At 34.4% G+C, this 21,621-nt stretch overlaps 1 long non-coding RNA gene across 1 annotated transcript; it reads left to right on the forward strand.

Annotated features, from left to right (window-relative positions):
• The first annotated feature begins 1,873 nt into the window (after positions 1 to 1,873).
• Positions 1,874 to 20,288, forward strand: LOC109503390. The gene is made up of 3 exons (XR_002162339.3): positions 1,874 to 1,921; positions 18,356 to 18,759; positions 20,182 to 20,288. It is a non-coding gene; the product is annotated as an uncharacterized LOC109503390 (long non-coding RNA).
• Positions 20,289 to 21,621: the final 1,333 nt, after the last annotated feature.

Below are 21,621 nucleotides of genomic sequence, written 5' to 3' on the forward strand. Positions count from 1 at the left end.
CTGGTAAGTCACACATATCTCTGAACTGTAAAATATATGCCAGCTCCACAGATTGAGAAAGCAGAAAAATTTAAAAATGTGGCTTTTCATTGAAATAGATGGAGGAAATAATGTCCGTGAAAATGTTCAGAAATCATGGTAGGACACCATCTTGGAAAAATATCTTTAAATGTGAATCTTGTTAGTACTCCCTTTAAAGACAAACAAAACTTATTAGAGATGCCAAATCTTTATTACTTTTTTGGCACAGAAGAAAAACTTGAAAAGTGAATCTAAATGTGCTTATACTGGAAATGGATAGTATATAAAGCAAGTGTGGCAACCCATTGTTTAAAGCACCTCAAGGCTACCAAGAGATTTTGAAAAGGATAGGTCACAAATTTTCACCAAGATAGACAGAAAGGGAATGGCCTAAAATAGGTTTTGGCTCCCAAAAATGATTTCCTTTCACTCTCAACATTTGTTTCCTTACTAGAGCAAAGATCAAGTATGTTTTTGCTGAAGGAGAGAAAATGTCTTTCCTCAACTAATTCTAACTTCTCTCTCTCTCTCTCTCTCTCCAGAAGCAGGAAGACTTATTAAAAATGCTATGTTGTTACCTGCTTGTATTTAGGCAAGTGGTTCTTAACCCTTATTGCACAATAAAATCTTTTGGAGTTCTAGTAAATTATACCAATTCTCAGTCCTCACTTTTCTCCATTAAATCCCTAGAGGGGAATTTTCAGCAAAGGTATTATATTTTTTAAGTGCTTCTAAGGTGTAGCCAGGGTGAGAACTTATATCAATGTCATCTGGAAAACACACATGGAAAACACACACACCTACACATCTTAAGTTTTTAATCTCTTTATAAAGATTTATGAATCCAATGGACCTCAAATGCAAACTTCCACTTTGTATAAGAAAAAGTTCAGTCTAATGTTCCTGATTAAGAGTTCATTTATTTTATTTTTCTAAATTTTTTTTGAAAGAATGTGAGCCAGGGAGAGGGGCAGTGGGAGAAAGAGAGAGAATCGCAAGCAGGCTCCATGCCCAGAGTGTGCCTCTGACGGTTAAGCCTCTGACTCTTGGTTTTGGTTCAGCTCACGATCTCACAGTTTGTGGGTTCGAGCCCTATGTCAGGTTCTGAACTGGCAGTGTGGAGCCTGCTTGGGATTCTCTCTCTCCTTCTCTCTCTGCCCCTCCCCTACCTGCACTGTCTCTGTTTCTCTCAAAAAAAAAAAAAAAAACAAAAAACAAAAAACAAAAAGAGCTAGATCCTTAACTGACTGAGCCATCCAGGTGTCCCCTGATTAGAAGTTTAAATAGTGGTTAAATTAAGTATAACTTACAAGGGATGGGTTTTACATGACTGCATTTAATAAAAAATAATATTCTCTTTTATATGCACACATTCAAGATATTCTAGGAGGCAGAACAAGCTTTTTTCCACCCTGTCGATCTATATAAATTTTATAGTGTTGGTATCTTAGTCAGTTCAGGCTGCAATAACAGAAGACCATAGACAGGATGACTTAGGTAAGAGAAACTTATTTCTCTTAAAGAGAAATGAGACTGGGAAGTCCAGGATCAAGGTGCCAATCTCAGATCCAGTGTCTGGTGAAGTTATTCTTTCTGGTTTGCAATTGGCTAACCAGCTTCTAGTTGTGTCCTCAACATGGTAGAGAGAAAGAAAGAGGGAACACAAGCTCTCTGGTCTCCTCTTATAAGGGCACTCATTCATGATGGCCCCACCCTCATGACCTAGTAACTTCCCAAAGACTCTACCTCCTAATACCATCAGATTGTAGGCTGCAATTTCAACATAATGGTTTTGGGTTAACACAAACATTCAGTCTGTAACAGACTGTTCTAAATTCTAAGAAAGTTCTAAATTCTGAGGGGGAAGAAAAAAGGAGAATCGTACATTCACTCTGAAAATGTAATAGTATGAGATTCTTTAATTAAAAACACATTTTTAATTAATTACTTGAAACTGTAAGAAACTTGTTTAAATGATGCTTAAACTATTATACTTTGACACACTAATCACCACATTATAGAGTACCAAGAATTATTTTAAGTGAATAAAATGATTTTATATTATAGTTTAGTATTGTATAAAATGCTCTAATATATAACTTGATGTATTTAATAAACAAAAATTAAACATTGGCAATAAAATATTTTTACATATAATGATATTTTTAAATAAGTTATCAAAGCTTGCTTTTAAGATAAAATTACCATAACAAAACACAACCTCAATTTATTTCAACTAGGTTTAGTGTATCCAAAAAGTAATTCTCAAATTAGAAAGAATAAGGTTAATATCTATCAGGAATATTATATTCATATTTACAGCAAGGTTTTAATAACCTTGATTTTTAAAATCATTCCAACAAAATATAATATTTTTCTATTAGAATTTTAAGCAACTGTTATTTGTAGTACATCTAAATTTTACTCATGACATTATCTTCAATTTAATGACATATTTCTAAATATTTGAGGGTGTAAATTTGTTTTTTTTAATCCTTTATTAGAGGAATATCAACTGTTTCTAAAAAGCAACTGTCATTTCCATCATATTTACTATGGCAACAAGCCTAGTTATCATGTGTGTATGGTTTATTTTCAGCAGATGTATAATTATTCCTAAAATAAGCATATATATACTTAAAACTGAGCTTTTTAAGTTTGAACTTCTAAAAAAATGGTAGCTCTGAACCATAGAACACACAATCCTTACAACTTCCACTTTTCTTCTTTGACTTTTAATATTTAGCACTTCTGACATGAAGAATTTTATAACAGATTTTACTTATTGGAATAAAACAAAAACTTCATATGCTCACCTTCTAACTTTCTTCTCTTGTCCTTGGTAGAAAGAAGGAGGTTAATTATGATTGCCAGGGCACAACAGTCCCTTGAATACTCAAAGACGTAAATGCTTCCAAATTACATTTTTATCTTGATTGTAACCACCTGATACAATGGTGGCACAACCCCCCCCTCCCCCACTGAGTTGTTGGTGTTTTTAGTATAATCAGTACACAAACACATACTGCCTACTACTGGTCTTGGCATTAAGGTTATATGAATTTGCTCCTCTACTTTTGATTTCCCAACTGGATAACAGTCCTCAGTTAATGGAGCTATTTTAAACACCAAAGGCAGAGTTATGGGAACATCACAAATAGTTTTCTCACTCTGGGGAAACACAGGTGTATTCTTAGTTTGGTAATAGGTGAATTCTAATTTTTCCAAGTGAAAAACCAGCAAGATAAACATAACTATTCTTTACTAATTTGGACTGTTTATTTTATTTTATTGTATTTTATTTTTAATTTTACAGAATTAACATACAGTGCAACATTGGTTTCAGGAGTAGAATTCAGTGATTCATCACTTACATACAGCACCAAATGATCATCACAAGTGCCCTCTGTAATACCCATCACTCAACTAGTCCTCCTACCCACCTCCCTCCATTAACCCTCAGTTTGTTCGCTATTGTTAAGAGTCTCTTATGGTTTGTTTCCCTCACTTCTCTCCCCTCCACACCTTCCCCTAAGTTCATCTGTTTTGTTTCTTAAATTCCACATATGGGTGAAATCATATGGTATTTGTCATAATACACTCTAGCTACATCCACGTCATCCTGCAAATGGCAGGATTTCATTCTTTTTGATGGCTGGGTAATATTCCATACCACATATTCTTTATCTATTCATTAGTCAATGGACATTTGGGCTCTCTTTATAGTTTTGCTATTGTTGATAATGTTTCTATAAACATTGGGGTACATGTGCCCCTTCCAATCTGTCTTTGTGTATACTTTGGGTAAATACCTAATAGTGCAATTGCATGAAATAACTTTGTTGAATGGTTATGCCAAAAAACCTTTTTTTACTCAGCCTTACCAAATGCCCATCTAAGCTGTTAAAACTTAGCAGTGAGAAAAAAACAAACAAAACAAAACTAACATACATAAACACAGAAAAACCAAATGCTCACTCTTTTCTGCTGGATATGTTTATAACAAGACAGTAATCAGACTGAAAACATGGAGGGAATAGTGCTGGCTTGCTTAGGAGGGTAAAGGAGAGAGAGATCAATTTTCAAAAAATGAAAGGACTTTGATAACTGAAGAGGAAGCAGAAGATAGTCCTTGAAAAGAAATAATGAACATTAAACTGTGAGCTGGATGTACAAAGATGTAAGGTATAAATACAAATTCTTAATTTCGGATTGACCCAGAGCTTGGTTCTTATTCCTATTTTCTATACAAACTTAATTGTTTAGTGATCTATCCAGTCTTGGGCAGTAAGTACATCTCTGGGCCCATGATTCCCAGACTTCTCAATTCCAGACTTAATTATCCAATGGCTTCCTCTGGACATCTACTTGTTATTCTGGGTGACATCTCAAATGTAACATGTTAAATTGGCTCCCCTCACATTCTTTCCCATCTCAGTGGATGACAATTCCATCCCTTCATTTGCTCAGCATAAAAACTTTTATATCATTATTTGCATTTTCTTTTTTCTCAAGTGCAACAACGAATCTGTAAGAATATCCCTAGACTTTTCTCTTCCTCGTATCTTTCTCTACTTTCTCAGTATCCTCCTAACACCCCTTCAATCATCTACAACATTTTCCTTTTCTTTATTTTTTTTTATTTTTTTAATATTTCTTTACTTTTGAGAGAGAGAGAGAGGGGGGCAGATCATGAGCGGGGGAGGGGCAGAGAGAGAGGGAGACACAGAATCCAAAGCAGGCTCCAGGCTCCAAGATGTCAGCACAGAGCCCAATGAGGGGCTCAAACTCACGAACTGCAAGAACACGACCTGAGCCAAAGTCGGGCACTTAACTGACTGAGCCACCCTGGAGCCCTAACATTTTTCTTTTCTTAAGAGAATCCCACTAAAGGAAAATTTCAATTTCCCTTGAATGAAAATAAGCCTAAAAATAATGCTGTGCAAACAGAATTTAAATCATGATCTCAGGCTGGATTTCATTCCATTGCAAAGATTTTCCTAAAATTAGGAAGATAGAATTAAATTCACAACTGACTTCAGAATTGTATTGGATATGTATTACCTAGGACTGCATGATCTTTATCACTTAGTTCATCTATTGAGTCATCAGATGAGAAACACTGGATAAATAGTGATAACTAGGTAGATCCTATTAGGATGACATAAAGTAATCAGTGCTCTATAATATTCAAGAACAGCTAGATATGGAAATAACAGTTGATAATAGCTTAAGAGGCTATTCATGAAACTTTCTCCCAATATCACATTGGGCAAAAATATAAATGTAGTTCAGTAAAAAAGAAAAAATAGGAGTCTAGTGTCAACAACAACAGAAATAGATTTCCAGGTTTAATGAAGTTTTGTCAACTGATTAAGATGCAATATAAGAAGTTTAACAAGGAAAAATTAGAAGTAAAGTCAGTGATTTAGAGGAAATAAAGTATATGCATTAACACATAGAATGTATCCTAGAAAAGAAATAATCAAAAAGAATATTAAATTCAATTAAGTAAGTACTCTTTCTCAGTATTAAAAATTAAGCAATAGCTACTGGCCCTAAACCTGCTCCTTAAAGACTAACAAAATTAATTGCTTCTGCAACTAGACCTTGGTCTCATAGACCCAATTGGAGTAATAGCCCCTTAAACCTAGGTAGGATAATAGAGGCAAAAGCATTAAAAGTCTGAATTGTCATCTCTAACTATTGACTAAGTTACCTCAGTATTCTATTAAGATAGAACTCAAAGAATGCCTCAGGCACACACAAATAACTTTTTGCAGAAAATAGTATCCATGATACTGGCTTTTGCAGTACTTTGTCCTCTGGTTAAGGGCCTAATGGTTGAGAGTATAGTTGAGAATATTTCAATTGGCTATCAGCAAAATAATCATATGTTGTTTGCTAATGGTTTGCAATCTCACTATATCCTATTTAGTGCCACCTGAAGCAAAATTTGCACTTTGACAGGACACTCAGATGTAGAGTTGATGACAACTGCCAGTATTATTCAAATTCACATATCAGTACCAAATACTTTTTGGACACTAATGCATCAAGATTTTCCTAAAGCCCCATGTTTGATCTGAATGTTTGAGTCTCCCCCAAATTTGTGATGAAATCTAATGCCCAATGTGATGGTATTAGGAGGTGGAGTCTTTGGGAGGTGTGTAGGTCATGAAAATGGAAATCCCTTGCCCCTTGCACCTTGTTGGGACACAGCAAGAAGGCACCATCTATGAATAAGAAAGTGGGCCCTCACTGGACACTAAATCTCCAGTTCCTTCATCTTAGACTTCCAAACTTCAGAACTGTAAAAAATAGTTCTGTTTTATTTTCTTTAAAATAATTTCAGTTTTAGGGGGCCTGTATGGCTCAGTCAGTTAAGCATCCAACTCTTGATCTCGGCTCTGGTCATGATCTCACAGTTCATGAGTTCAAGTCCCACATCAGGCTCTGCACAGACGTTGCAGAGCGTGCTTGGGATTCTGCCTCTCTCTTTCAAAATAAATACATAAAGTTAAAATATAATAAAAATATCATTTAAAAATTATTTCAATTTTTTAAATTAAACAAACAAAAAATAGAACAGTTCACCCATTTCTCCCACCCCCCTTTTGGCAATCACCAGTCTGTTCTCTGTATCTGTGCGGCTATTTTTTCTTTTAGATTCCACATATGATTATCATACGATATTTGTCTTCTCTGTCTTATTTCACTTATCATAATGAATTTATCATAAGGTGCATTCATGCTGCAAACGGCAATATTTCATTCTTTTTTGTGGCTGAATAATATTCCATTGTACAGGCATACCTAATTTTATTGTGCTTTATTTTATTGCACTTTGCAGACATTGAAGTTTTATCGAGTTGAAGGTGCGTGGCAACCCCATATCAAGCAATTCTATTGGCACATTTTTTTTACCCAGCAGTATTAGCTCACTTCATATCTCTGTGTCACATTTTGTTAATTCTCAAAATATTTCTCAAGATATTTCTCAATAATTTCTCAAAATATTTCAAACTTTTTCATTATTATTACATGTGTTATGCTGATCTGTGATCAGTGATTATGGCTTGATGAAAGTTCAGATAATAGCATTTTTAGCCAGAAAATATTTTTATACATTGAGGTATATACATTGTTGTTTTTAGATATGCTATTTCATGCTAATAGACTGCAGTATAGTGTAAACGTAACTTTTATTTGCACTGGGAAACCAAAAAATTCATCTGACATCCTTTTTGTAATAACTTTATTGTAAAAACTTTATTGCAGTGGTATGGGGCTGAGTCTAACATTTTCAGGGTATGCCTGTATATATATACCACAATTTCTTTACCCATTCATCCATCAATAAACTCTTAGGTTGTTCCCAACTGTAACAATTGTAAACAATGCTGCAATAAACATAAGAATGCAGATATCTTTTTGAGTTAGTGTTGTTGTTTTCTTTCCGTAAATAGCCAGAATTAGAATAGCTGGATCATGGGGGTAATTCTATTGTTAAGTTTTGATACTATTTCCACAGTGGCTGCACCAAATTACATTCCTTAAAACAGTGCATGAGGGTTCCCTTTACTCCACATCCTTACCAACACTTGTTATTTCTTGTCTCTGTGACCATAGCCATTTGATAGGTGTGAGGTGATATCTCATTGTGGTTTTGATTTGCATTTCCCTGATGATTAATGATATAAAGCATCTTTTAATGTCCCTGTTGGCCAGCTGCATGTCTTCTCTAGAAAAAATGTCTATTCAGATCTGTCCATTTTTTAAGCAGATGTTTAATTTTTGCTACTGAATTGTATGAGTTGTTTATATATTTTGTATATGAACTCCTTATCAAATATATAATTTGTAAATATTTTCCGCCATTTAGGAGACTGCCTTTCCAATGTTATTGATGGTGTCCTTTGCTGTGAAGAACTGTTTTAGCTGGATGCAGTCTCACTTCTTTATTTTTGCTTTTGTTGCTTTTGTTTTTGTTGTCATATTAAAAAAAATCATCATTAAGACTATGCCAAGGAGCTTATTACCACTTATGTTTTCTTCTAGTAGTTTTATGGTTTCAGGTCTTATGTTCAAGTCTTTAGTCCATTTTAAGGGAACTTTTGTATATGGTGTAAGATAGTGATTTTGTTTCATTCTTTTGTATGCAGCTGTCCAATTTTCCCAAAACCATCCATTAAGAGACTGTCCTTTCCTTATTGTATATTCTTGGCTCCTTTGCTGTGAATTAATTGTTCACATATGTGTGGGTTTATTTTGGGGTAATCTATTCTGTTCCATTGATCTAGGTGTCAGTTTTTATGCCAATACTCCCCTGTTTTAATTACTATAGCTTTGTAATATAATTTGAAATAAAAGAGAGTGATTCTTCCAACTTTGCTTTTTTTTCTGTACATTGTTTCGGTTATTCAGGGTCTTTTATGGTTCTATACAAATGTTAGGATTGCTTGCTCTATTTCTGGGACAAATGCCATCCAAATTTTGATAAGAATTGCATTGAATCCATAGATTTCTTTGTGTAGTATTGACATTTTAACAAAATTACTTCTTCCATTCTATGAGCATGAAATGTCCAACTATTTGTATCATCTTCAATATCTTTCATTAATGCCTTATATACTTCAATATACAAATTAAAAGAAAGGTATTCCTAGGTATTCTATTCTTTTTATGCAATTGTAAATGAGGTTTTTTGCTTAATTTTGATTTCTGATAGTTAATTGTTAGTGTATAGAAATGCAATTAATTTTTTTATTGACTTCATATCCTGGAACTTAACTGAATTCATTTATTAGTTTTAATAGTTTTTTGATGGAATCTGAGGGGTTTTACCTGTAATATGTCATCTGCAAATAGGGACAGTTTCACTTCTTCCTTTCCATTCTGGATGATTTTAATTCTTTTTCTTGTCTAAGGGTTCCCAATATTATGTTGAATAAAAATGGCCAGAGTCGGCATCCTTGTCTTGCTTCTGAAAAAGATTTCCACTTTGCATCACTGAATATTACCTTAGCTGTGAGTTTGTCATTTGTGGCCTTTATTACGTAGAGGTACATTACATCTATACCTGCTTTTTGAGAGTTTTTATGATAAATGGATGTTGAGTTTTGTCAAGGCTTCTTTGTATCTATTGAGACCATATGATTCTGTTTTTCATTGTGTTAATGTAGTGTATCACATGAACTGCCACGGATGTCAAAACATCCTTGCATCCATGGAATAAGTCCCACTTGACCATGCTGTATAATGCTTTTAATGCATTGCTGAATTTGATTTGCTAATATTTATTGAGAACTTTTGCATCTATTTTCATCAGGGATATTGGCCTGTAATTCTTTTTTTGTGACATCCTTGTTTGGTTTTGGTATCAGGGTAATGTCAGCCTCATTAAATGAGTTTGGAGAAGATGCCCTCTCTTCTATTTTTAAAAAAGTTTTAGAATGATTGGTATTAATTCTTTGAATATTTAGTACAATTCACTAGGGAAGTTTTCTGTTCATAACATTTTATATTAAGAGGCTTTTGATTACTGATTCAATCTCCTTTCTAGTAATAAATCTGTTCAGATTACCTATTTCATCATGATTCAGTGTTGGGAATTGTATGTTTCTAGGAAATTATCCATTTCTTTTAGGTTGTCTAGTTTGTTTAATATAATTGATGAAAGTAGTCACTTAAGATTCTTGTATCAATTGTAACATCTCCTCTTTCATTTCTGATTATATTTGAGTCCTCTCTTATTGTGAGTCTAACTAAAGGTTTTTCAATTTCATTTTCTTTTTTTCAACGTTTATTTATTTATTTTTGGGACAGAGAGAGACAGAGCATGAACGGGGGAGGGGCAGAGAGAGAGGGAGACACAGAATCGGAAACAGGCTCCAGGCTCTGAGCCATCAGCCCAGAGCCCGACCCCGACGCGGGGCTCGAACTCACGTACCGCGAGATCGTGACCTGGCTGAAGTCGGACGCTTAACCGACTGCGCCACCCAGGCGCCCCTTCAATTTCATTTTCAAAGAACCAACTCTTAGTTTCTTTGATTGTTTCTTATTTTCTTCTTATTTTCTATTGTGTTTATTAATGATCTAATCTTTTGTATTTCCTTTTTTCTTCTAAGTTGGGGTTTTGATCCTTTTTTTTCTAGTTCCTTCAGATGTAATTATGTTGTTTATTTGCTTTTTTTTTTTTTTTTTGAGGTAGGAATTATTTGCTATAATCTTTCCTCTTAGAACTGCTTTAGCTCCATCTCATTAATTCTAGTATGTTACATTTCCATTTTTTTATCTCAAGTACTTTTTATTTTTTATTTCTTCTTTTACCCATTGATTTTTCAATGGCATGTTATTGAACTTCCACATATTGTCAATTTTCTAATTTTTTTCATGTAATTAATTTCTAGTTGCATACCACTGTGGTTGGAAAAGATGCTTGAAATAATTTCAATCCTCTTGTATTTATTAAGACTTGTTAAGTGGCCAAATATATAATCTCTCTTGGAAAACGTTCCATGTGTCCCTGTAAAGAATGTGTATTCTGTTGCTTTTGCATGGAATGTTCTGTAAATATCTGTTAAGTCCATCTGATCTAATGTCTCATTTAAAGCCAATGTCTCCTTATTGATTTTATGTCTGGATGATCTCTCCATTGATGTAAGTGGGCTATTAAAATTCCCTTGTATTCTTGTATTGCTGTTTGGTTCTCTCTTTAGTAGTTAGTATTTGCTTTATATATTTAGGCACACTTACGCTGGGTGAATAAATATTTACAAATGTTAAATCTTCTTGTTGGAATAACCCTTTAACCATATGTAACACCCTTCTTTGTCTCTCATTACAGTTTATTTTAAAATCAACCTGTCTTATATAAGACTAGAGACTCCAGTTTTCTTTCTATTTCCATTTACATGAAATATCTTTTTCCATGCTTTCACCTTCAGTCTGTGTACGTCCTCACATCTAAAGTTAGTCTCTTGTAGGCAGTTTATAGATGGATCTTTCTTTTTTTTTTTAATCCACTCAATCACTATATGTTGTTTGAATGGAGAATTTGGTCCATTTACATTTAAAATAATTATGGATAGATATGTGCTTATTGCCATTTTGTTAATTATTTTAGAACTGTTTTTGTTGTTCTTTGTTTCTTTCTTTTTCTTTTGCTCTCTTCCTCTGTGGTTTGATTATCTCTTTAGTGTTAAACTTGTGTATCTTTCTCTTTATCTTTTGTGTATTTACTGATTTATTTTTTCTTTGTGATTACCATAAGGTTTGCATATAACAATGTATATCTGTAACAGCCTATTTTAAGTTGATAACAACTTGAGTTTGATCCCATTGTAAATTCAACATAATTACTCCTCCCCACTGACAATGTTTGTTTCTGATGTTACATTTTACATGTTTTTATCACCGGTATCCCTTAATGATGTTAATTATAGCTTTTATATCAGGTTTAGTACTGATAAACTCCTTTAGCTTTTGCTTGTCTGAAAAACCCTTTATCTCACCTTCACTGATGTTAATGGGTAGAGTAGTCTTGGTAGGAAGTTTTTTCTTTCAGTATTGTCAATATGTTGTGGTATTTATTCCCTTCTGACCTACAAATCTTCAATCTTATGCGAGTGCCCTTGTATTTCTCTTGCTACTTTTAATATTTTCTTACTGTCTTTAACTTTTGACATTTTAATTCTAATGCAATTTGTTGTAGGTTTCTTTGGGTTCCTTGTATTTGGAACTCTCTGGATTTCCTGGATTTGTAATTTTTTTTTTAATGAGCTACACGGTCTCTGGAATTTTGTTATGGCAAACTGAGTAGGCTAAGATATCCCAATATATTTTTTCTAAAATTTAAATCAGAAGAGTAAAAAAAAAAGTTTTCTTGTAGATCTATATCAATTTAATATGGAGCCACTAATTTTTTAAACTTTTCTCACCTATGGGGTTTTAACAATTACTAGAAGCTGCTTTTAATTTTTTGTTAATATATTACTTGTTTTTAAAAGATTAATAATGAATATATGGTCTCCAAGAAAAACTTAAAGTTTTACATAACTTCCACAACACTGGCCATAAACTGTCTGTGGAAAGAAGGGTCTTATCAAAACAAGGTTAAACATTAGAGGACTATCCATTAACTATTAAATATTAGAGGAATATCTTAAAAATATTACTAGGAATAACTGGCTATTACAGATAATGGATCACATATTCTAAACTGCAAGCCAGACATGTCAAAAGAAAAGTGAAAGGATACAAAGAAAAAAAAAATCATGCAATGGGAGAAATAACAGCAAACACTACAGAAATGCAATTATAAGAGAATATCATTAAAAACTATATTCCCACAAATTGGACAACCTGGAAGAAATGAATAAATTCCTAGAAACACATAAACAACCAAAACGGAAACAGGAAGAAACAGAAAACTTGAGCAGACTAATAATCAGCAAAGAAATTGAATTAGTAATAATAATTAAAAAAAAAAATCCCAACAACAACAAAAAAAAACTGTCCAGAGCCAGATGGCTTCACAGGAAAACTTTATCAACTATTCCAAAAAAATATAACAGATAGGGAAAACTTCCAAATTCATTCTATGAGGCCAGCATTACCCTGATACCAAAACCACATGAAGACTCTACTAAAAAAGAGAACTATGGGCCAAACAATATCCATGATGAACATGGATGCAAAAATTCTCAATAATATACTAGCAAACTGAATACAATGATACATTTAAAAAATCATTTACCATGATCAAGTGGGATTTATTCCTGGGTTGCAAGTGTGGTTCAATATTGGCCAATCAATCAATGTGATACACTGCCTTAATAAAGGAAAGAACAAGAACCATTATGGTCCTCTCAATAGATGCTGAAACGGCATTTGACAAAGTACAACATCCACTAATGATTAAAAACTCTCAACAAATTAGGTTTAGAGGGAATATACCTCAACATAATGAAGACCATATATGAAAAGCATGGAGCTAATATCATCCTCAGTGGGGAAAAACTGACAACAAAAAAGAAATAAAAGTATCCAAGTGGGCAAGGAAGAAGTCAAAGTTTCATTATTTGAAGATGACATGATATTCACCCAAAGGTTCCACCAAATAACAGAAGAACTGATAAATAAATTAAGTAAATTTTTAGGATACAAATCAATGTATAGAAATCTATGCATTTAATATGCAGCAGAATTAAACAGCAGAAAGAGAAGTAATAGTGGAACAGCAGGAAGAGAAATTAAGGAATTCCATCAGTAACTGTACCAAAATCAATAAGGTACCTAGGAATAAACCCAACAAAACAGATAAAAGACCCATACTCTGAAAACTATAAAACACTGATGAAAGAAATTGAAGAGGACATAAAGAAATGGAAAGATATTTCATGCTCATGGATTGGAAGAATAAATATTGTTAAAGTGTCTATACTAACCAAAGCAGTATACATATTTAATGCAATTCCTATCAAAACCCACCAGCATTTTTTACAGAGGTAGAACAAAACCTGAAATTTGTATGGAACCACAAAACATCCAATATAGTCAGGAAACCTTGAAAAAGAAAAAAAAAAAGAAAAAAAAAAAGGCTAGAGGCATCACAATGCCGGACTCCAAGTTATATTACTTGGTACTGGCACAAAAACAGACACAGATCAAGAACAGAAGAGAAAACTCAGAAATGAATTCACAACTGTATGGTCAATTGATCTTTGAAAGAAGCAGGCAAAAATATGCAATGGGAAAGACATTCTCCTCAACAAAGTGTGTTTGGAAAACTGAAAAGCTACATGCAAAAGAATGAAACTGGACCACTTTCTTACACCAAACACAAAAATAAACTCAAAATGGATTAAAGACTCTTAATGGTGAGACTTGAAACCATAAAAATGCTACAAGACAACAAAGGCAGTAATCTCTTTGACATTAGCTGTAGCAACTTCTTACTAGATGTGTCATCTGAGGCAAGGTAAACAAAAGCAAAAATGAACTATTGGGACTTTATCAAAATAAAAAGAAGTGAGATCATACCATGCATATTGTCAGATCACAATGCTATGAAACTTGGAATCAACCTCAAGAAAAAGTTTGGAAAATCTCCAAATGCATGGAGGTTAAAGAACATCCTACTAAAGAATGAGTAAATCAACCAGGCAATTAAAGAAGAAATTAAAAAATATATGGAAGCAAATGAAAATGAAAACACAACAGTCCAAAGTCTTTGGGATACAGCAAAGGCAGTCCTAAGGGGAAAATACATTGCAATCCAAGCCTATCTCAAGAAACAAGGAAAACCCCAAACACAAAATCTAACAGCACACCTAAAGGAACTAGAAGCAGAACAGCAAAGAAACCCCAAGGCCAGCAGAAGAAGAAAACTAATAAAGATTAAATCAGAAATAAAGAACACAGAATTAAAAAAACAACAACAACAAAAAGTAGAACAAATCAATGAATCTAAGAGTTGATTTTTTGAAAAACTAAACAAAATTGATAGCCCCCTAGCCAGACTTCTAAAAAGGAAAGAGAACCCAAATAGATAAAATCACAAATGAAAAAGGACAGATCACAACCAACACTACAGTGAAACAAGCAAACAATTATTAAAGAATACTATGAAAAATTATATGCCAAGAAATTGGAAAACTTGGAAGAAATGGACAAATGCCTAGGTACCCACACACTACCAAAACACAGGAAGAAATAGGAAATTTGAACAGACCCATAATCAGAGAAGAAATTGAATCAGTTACCAAAAATCTCCCAACAAATAAGAGTCCTGGACCAGATGACTTCCCTGGGGAATTCTACCAGACATTTAAAGCAGAGTTAATATCTATCCTTCTCAAGCTGTTCCAAAAAAAAATAGAAATGTAAGGAAGGCTCCTGGATGCATTCTATGTAGCCAGCATACCTATGATTACCAAACCAGACAGAGGCCCCACAAAAAAGGAGAATTACAGGACAATATCCCTGATGAAAATGGATGCAAAAATTCTCAACAAGATACCAGCAAATCGAATTCAACAGTATATTAAAAAAAAACTATTCACCATGACCAAGTGTGATTCATTCCAGAGCTGCAGGACTGGTTCAAGATTGGCAAATCAATCAATGTGATACATCACATTAATAGAAGAAAGGATAAGCACCATACAATCCTGTCAGTAGATGCAGAAAAAGCATTTGACAAAATACAGTACCCTTTTGTTTTTAATTTGTTTTTAATTTTATTTTTTATTTTTTTAAGTTTACATCCAACACCCTTTCTTAATAGAAACCCTCAAGAAAGTCAAGATAGAAGGAACACATTTTAACATCATAAACACCATATATGAAAAGCCCACATTTAATATCTTCCTCAATGGGGAAAAACTGAGAGCTTTTCTCCTGAGATTAGGAACACGACAGGGATGTCTACTCTCACCACGGTTGTTTAACATAGTGTTGGAAGTCCTAGCCTCAGGAATCAGACAACAAAATGAAATCAAAGGCATCCAAATTGGCAAGGAAGAACTTTCACTTTTCACAGATGACATGATACTCCACATGGAAAACCCAAAAGACTGCTAGAACAGATACATGAATTCAACAAAGTTGCAGGATACAAATCAATGTACAGAAATCAGTTGTATATCTATATATGAATAATGAAGCAACAGAAAGAGAAAGCAAGAAATCGATCCCATTTACAATTGCACCAAGAACCATAAAATACCTAGGAATAAACCTAACAAAAGATATAAAAGATCTGTATTCTGAAAACTATAGAGAAATTACAAAAAAAATTGAAGTCACAAAGAAATGGAAAAACATTCCAGGAAAGCAACATGCAGAAGAATGAAACTAGACCACTTTCCTACACCATACACAAAAAAATAAACACAAAATGGATGAAAAATCTAAGTATCAGACAGGAAACCATCAAAACCCTAGAGGAGAAAACAGGCAACAACTTCTTTGACCTCAGCGGCAGCAATTTCTTGCTCAATACGTCTCTGAATGCAAGGGAAATAAAACTACTGGGACGTCATCAAGACAAAAACTTCTGTACTGCAAAGGAAACAATTAACAAAACTAAAAGGCAACTGATGGAATGAGAGAAGATATCTGGAAATGACATATTGGATAAAGGGTTAATATCAAAAATATATAAAGAACTTACCAAACTCAACGCCCAAAAAACAAATGATCCAGTGAAGAAATGGGTAGAAGACATGAATAGACACTTTTCCAAAGAAGACATACAGACGGCCAACAGACACATGAAAAGATGCTCAATATCATCCTCATCATCAGGGAAATACAAATCAAAACCACACTGAGATACCACCTCACATTTGTCAGAGTGGCTAAAATTAACAACTCAGGAAACAGCAGATGCTGTGAGGATGTGGGTAAAAGGGAAGCCTCTTGTTGGTGGGAATGCAAACTTGTGGAGCCACTCAGAAAAACAGTGTGGAAGTTCCTCAAAAAACTAAAAATAGAGGGGCGCCTGGGTGGTTCAGTCGGTTAAGCGTCCAACTTTGGTTCAGGTCATGATATCACGCTCCGTGAGTTCGAGCCCCATGTTGGGCTCTGTGCTGACAGCTCAGAGCCTGGAGCCTGCTTCGGATTCTGTGTCTCCCTCTCTCTCTGACCCCCCCTCCCCCCCGTTCATGCTCTGTCTCTCTCTGTGTCAAAAATAAATAAACATTAAAAAATTAAAAAAAAAACTAAAAATATAACTTCCCTACAACCCGGCAACAGCACTACTAGGAATTTATCCAAAGGATACAGGAGTGCTGATTCATAGGGGTACATGTACCCTAATGTTTATAGCAGCACTTTCAACAATAGCCAAGTTATGGAAAGAGCCAAAATGTCCATCAATGATAAATGGATAAAGAACATATGGTTTCTATATACAATAGAATACTACTTGGCAATGAGAAAGAATGAGATCCTGCCATTTGCAACAACATGGATGGAACTGGAGGGTATTATGCAAAGTGAAATAAGTCAGTCAGAGAAAGATATCATATGTTTTCACTCATATGTGGAACTTGATAAACTTAACAGAAGACCATGCGGGAAGGATAGGGGAAAAATAGTTTCAAACAGAGAGGAAGGCAAAGCATAAGGGAGCCTTAAATACAGAGAACAAACTGAGGGTTGATGTGGGGGGTGTAAGGGAGAGAGGAAAATGGATGATGGGCATTGAGGAGGGCACTTATTGGGATGAGCACTGGGTGTTGTATGTAAGCAATGGATCACGAGAATCTACCCCCAAAACCAAGAGCATGCTGTATGCACTGTATGTTAGCTAACTTGAAAAAAACTATATGTAAAATTAAACAAATTAAAACAAATTAAATAAATAAATAAATAAATAATCTCAACTCCCCCAAAATGAATAATCCTATGAAAATGGACAGAAGACGTGAATAGACATTTTTCCAAAGAAGACATTACTGATGGCCAAGAGACACATGAAATGTTGCTCAATGTCACTCATCATCAGAGTAATTCAAATCAAAACTACAGTGAGATATCACCTCACACCTGTCAGAATGGCTAAAATCAACACACAAGAAACAAAAGATGTTGGTGAGGATACAGAGAAAGGAGAACCTTCTGGCACTGTTGGTGGGAATGTAAACCCGTGCAGCCACTCTGGAAAACAGTATGGAGTTTCCTCAAAAAGTTAAAACTGTAACTATCCTATGATCTAGCAATTGCACTACCAGATATTTACCCAAAGAATACAAAATAACTAAGTGAAAGGTATGCATGCACCCTGATGTTTATAGCAACATTATCTCCAATAGACAAACTATGGAAATAGCCCAAATATCCACGAATTGATAAATAAACACACACACACACATAAAGGTAAAGGTAAGTTGCTCTCATAAATAAATAAATACATAAATAAATAAATACATAAATAAATAACCAATTCTCAGGGCTGAAATTACCCTAAATCTTCTAGGATGATAGAAAAAGTAATAGTATTTTAAATATAAAATGGGATAAACTTCAGAGACCTTTGAACTACCTTGACTAAAATAGTCTCCCTTGACTCTTATGTTTCTTTATGCTATTCCCCAAGAAAGGCCCACAGACATTCCTGTGAAAAGATGATACTGACTGTTCCACTTAGTTATTAATATCACACCTTACAATCTCTTACTGGCAGATTAGGCTTATTATTGGCAGAGACTGAAGCATATATTTAGTCTTATTACCAATGTGTATGTATGTGTCCTTTCTTGCATGTGACCAAGCAACCACTTTATGAAGTATAATCTGAACACCTGCTTCTGTGTTCTTCTAGACAAACAGGGAAGATTAGCTCTTGAATCATGATGGAAAGAAGCCTTATTATGTCCTACTAATCAAACTACAAGTAATATCATCGGATTCATGCATCGGCCTCTCAAAAAAGAATATAATTATTTACTTAAATATCATGCAAATATAGATAACTAAGTTATCACCCCCTTTTTTCATTTTTCAAACTCTTCATATTGGAATTGGGATCTTTTTTTGACATAATCTGGACATGCTTGGCTGCTGGTTTAGCAGTTGATGACAAAACTCTGGAAGTAATCTTTTCATAATGCTAAAATACAAGATCTCCTGCTTGCAACTGGTCTCTGACTAAATTAAATGAAAGCAATCACGCAGCGAAAAAAAAAAAAAAGTTGAGTCTGTGATCACTGTTGAAATGACTAACAGGTGAGTCTAAGAATTGAGAACTGAGTTGAAAAGAATAGAATCTAGACTCATTCAAAATCTTTTCCAGATTATGCAGGTGATGCATGCTAATTTCCAATAAGATAATTTTTTAAAATAAATATTGTCATGTTCTTTTTTATGATTTCTAATGGCTCCATTAATAGTGTTTTTTTAATTTTGTGCTTATAGTTACCAATTGAACAACAAAAGGTATAATTCAATCAATTAATGACCCATCTACATTTAAATATATTTTATTGACTAATTTATACTCTTCCAGGTTTATTGCTGAGTAGCCATTTTTAATATCAGTAATATAGGCATTCTGACCTTTCCCCCCTAATTCCAGTCTGTAAATGACTTAATTTTTTTTTAAAAAACATGTTTATCTTCTACATTTTTAAATTAAAAATGCATTTCTCCTAAATAGTACCTCTTGAATAGAGATAAAAGAACTACCTTCAATGTAAAACATTTATAGGCTTACCTCAGAGATACGGTCCAGTTCAGTTCCAGATTTCTGCAATAAAGCAAACATTGCAAATATGTTAAATAGATTTTTGGTTTCCCAGTGCATATAAAAGTCATGTTTACACTAAACTGTGGTCTATTTAGTTTCCAATAGCATTTTTCTGAAAAAAAAAAAAAACAGTGTGTGAACATTAATTTAAAATACTTTATTGCTAAAAAATGTTAACAATCATCTAAGCTGTGAGCAATTCATAATCATTTTGCTGGAGCAGGGTCTTGCCTTGATGCTGATGCTGATGCTGACTGACCAGAGTGGTGGTTTCTGAAGGCTGGGATAACTGTGGCATTTTCTTACAATAAGACAAAAATTAAGTTTGTGGCATCAATTGACTCTTTTCACGAACAATTTCTCTGTAGCGTGTGATGCTTTTTTTATTTTAAATTTTTTGTAGTGTTTATTTTTGAGACAGAGAAAGACAGAGTGTGAATGGGGGAGGGCCAGAGACAGGGAGACACAGAATCTGAAGCAGGCTCCAGGCTCTGAGCTGTCAGCACAGAGCCTGAAGCGAGGCCCAAACCCACAAACTGTGAGATCATGACCTGAGCCGAGTCAGATGCTTAACCAACTGAGCCACCCAGGCGCCCCAGCATGTGATGCTTTTGATAGCATTTTACACAGAGTAGAACTTCTTTCAAAATTGGGAGTCAAGCATCTCAAATCATGCTGCTGCTTTGTTAACTAAGTTTGTGTAATGTTTTAAATTCTTTGTTTTCATTCCAACAATCTTCATGATATCTTCACCAGTAGATATCATCTCAAGAAAGAAAATCCGTAAGAAGTAATTCCTTATCCTTTACATTTTTAACACAAGATTGAAGCATTGCAGTCACATCTTCAGGCTCCACTTAATTCTATCGCTAATTATCTTGCTATTTTCTCCCCATTTGCAGTGACTTCCTCCACTGAAGTCTCGAACCTTCGATGTATGAAAAATGTGATATCTGCAAAGCGCAATAAAGTGAAATGCAATAAAATGAGTTGTGCCTATAATATTAAATTAAAGGTTCTAAGTTTTTTTTTTCTTTTCCTCATCCTTCTGTCCAATCTGACATTATAACATCATATGGTTGTGTCTGGTATTTGGAAAGTCAACAATTTTCTAAATTTACATCACCTGGGATGAACGCATGACTAAATTCTTATCTCTCCTCACCCCACAGCAGTCAAGCACTGAGATTCTCTCATCTTCATTTTATCAAGGTACTGTCCATTCTGCATCTCCTGGCAGCACGTGCTTGCACAGTCATAGTACCTCTCAAATCTGCTAGCTGTCTCTTCCAGTTATTTCTCTGTGCTATCCATGGTAGTGTATTACATTATGGTCATTCTCTCCTCTCCTTAGAGGAAACCAGAACTCAGTAGTGCTTCCTCAGAGTGATGTATTGCCACTCTGGCACAGTTTTATCCCACTCAGCCTTATCTCCTCTGTTGATTTCATACCACTGTGATGTACGGAAGGCCTGGGAGGCTGTCATCGCCCAGAATTACAGAAAGAAATAGGGTACAGGGTACAGAAAGAAATAGGGTACAGAGGACTTCCTCTGAATTCCCCAAACTTTGGAGAGTTATCTACTATCCCTGTGGATTTTAATACCAGGATGGAAGTGGGACTAGGCAACATCTTTCACAGTAGTCTTTATGAGGATCTTTTCCATTTTTCCTTACCATTTTTTCTGGTTCATACATTTTTCTTTACATACTTGTGCATGTGTCTGTGGATTTTTTAAAATCTCTTTCATGTGTATGTGTGTATATTCATTTGTGGATTTTTTTATTCGTCTTTCATGTACATCTGTGTGTGTGTGTGTGTGTGTGTGTGTGTGTGTGTGTGTGTGTGTGTGTTTGGGGTGACAGAGAGTGGCAGTAAAACTGCCAGGTTCTGCTTCCTCCAACATATTAATTTATAACCTATATTTTACCTGGATTGCAGCCAGATTGATTATCTGAAAGAAGATAATTTCTATTTTTTTTCGTTTTGACTTTTATTTACTTTTCAATTTTTTATTCAAATTCTAGTTAGTTAACATAAAGGGCTATATTAATTTCAGGAGTAGAATTCAGTGATTCATCACTTACATACAACACCCAGTGCTCATCACAACAAATGCCCTCCTTAATACCCATCACCCATCTAGTCCATCTCCCACCCACTTCTGTCCATCAACCCTCAGTTTGTTCTCTATCCTTAAGAGTCTCTTATGGTTTGTTTCCCTCTCTCTTTTTTCCCCCTTAGTATATGTTCATCTGTTTTGTTTCTTAAATTCCACCTATGAGTGAAATCATATGGCATTTGTCTTTCTCTGACTGACTTGTTTTGCTTAGTATAATAC

The sequence above is a fragment of the Felis catus genome, chromosome C2 (assembly GCF_018350175.1).
Source record: "Felis catus isolate Fca126 chromosome C2, F.catus_Fca126_mat1.0, whole genome shotgun sequence".
Classification (NCBI taxonomy): Eukaryota; Metazoa; Chordata; class Mammalia; order Carnivora; family Felidae; genus Felis; species Felis catus.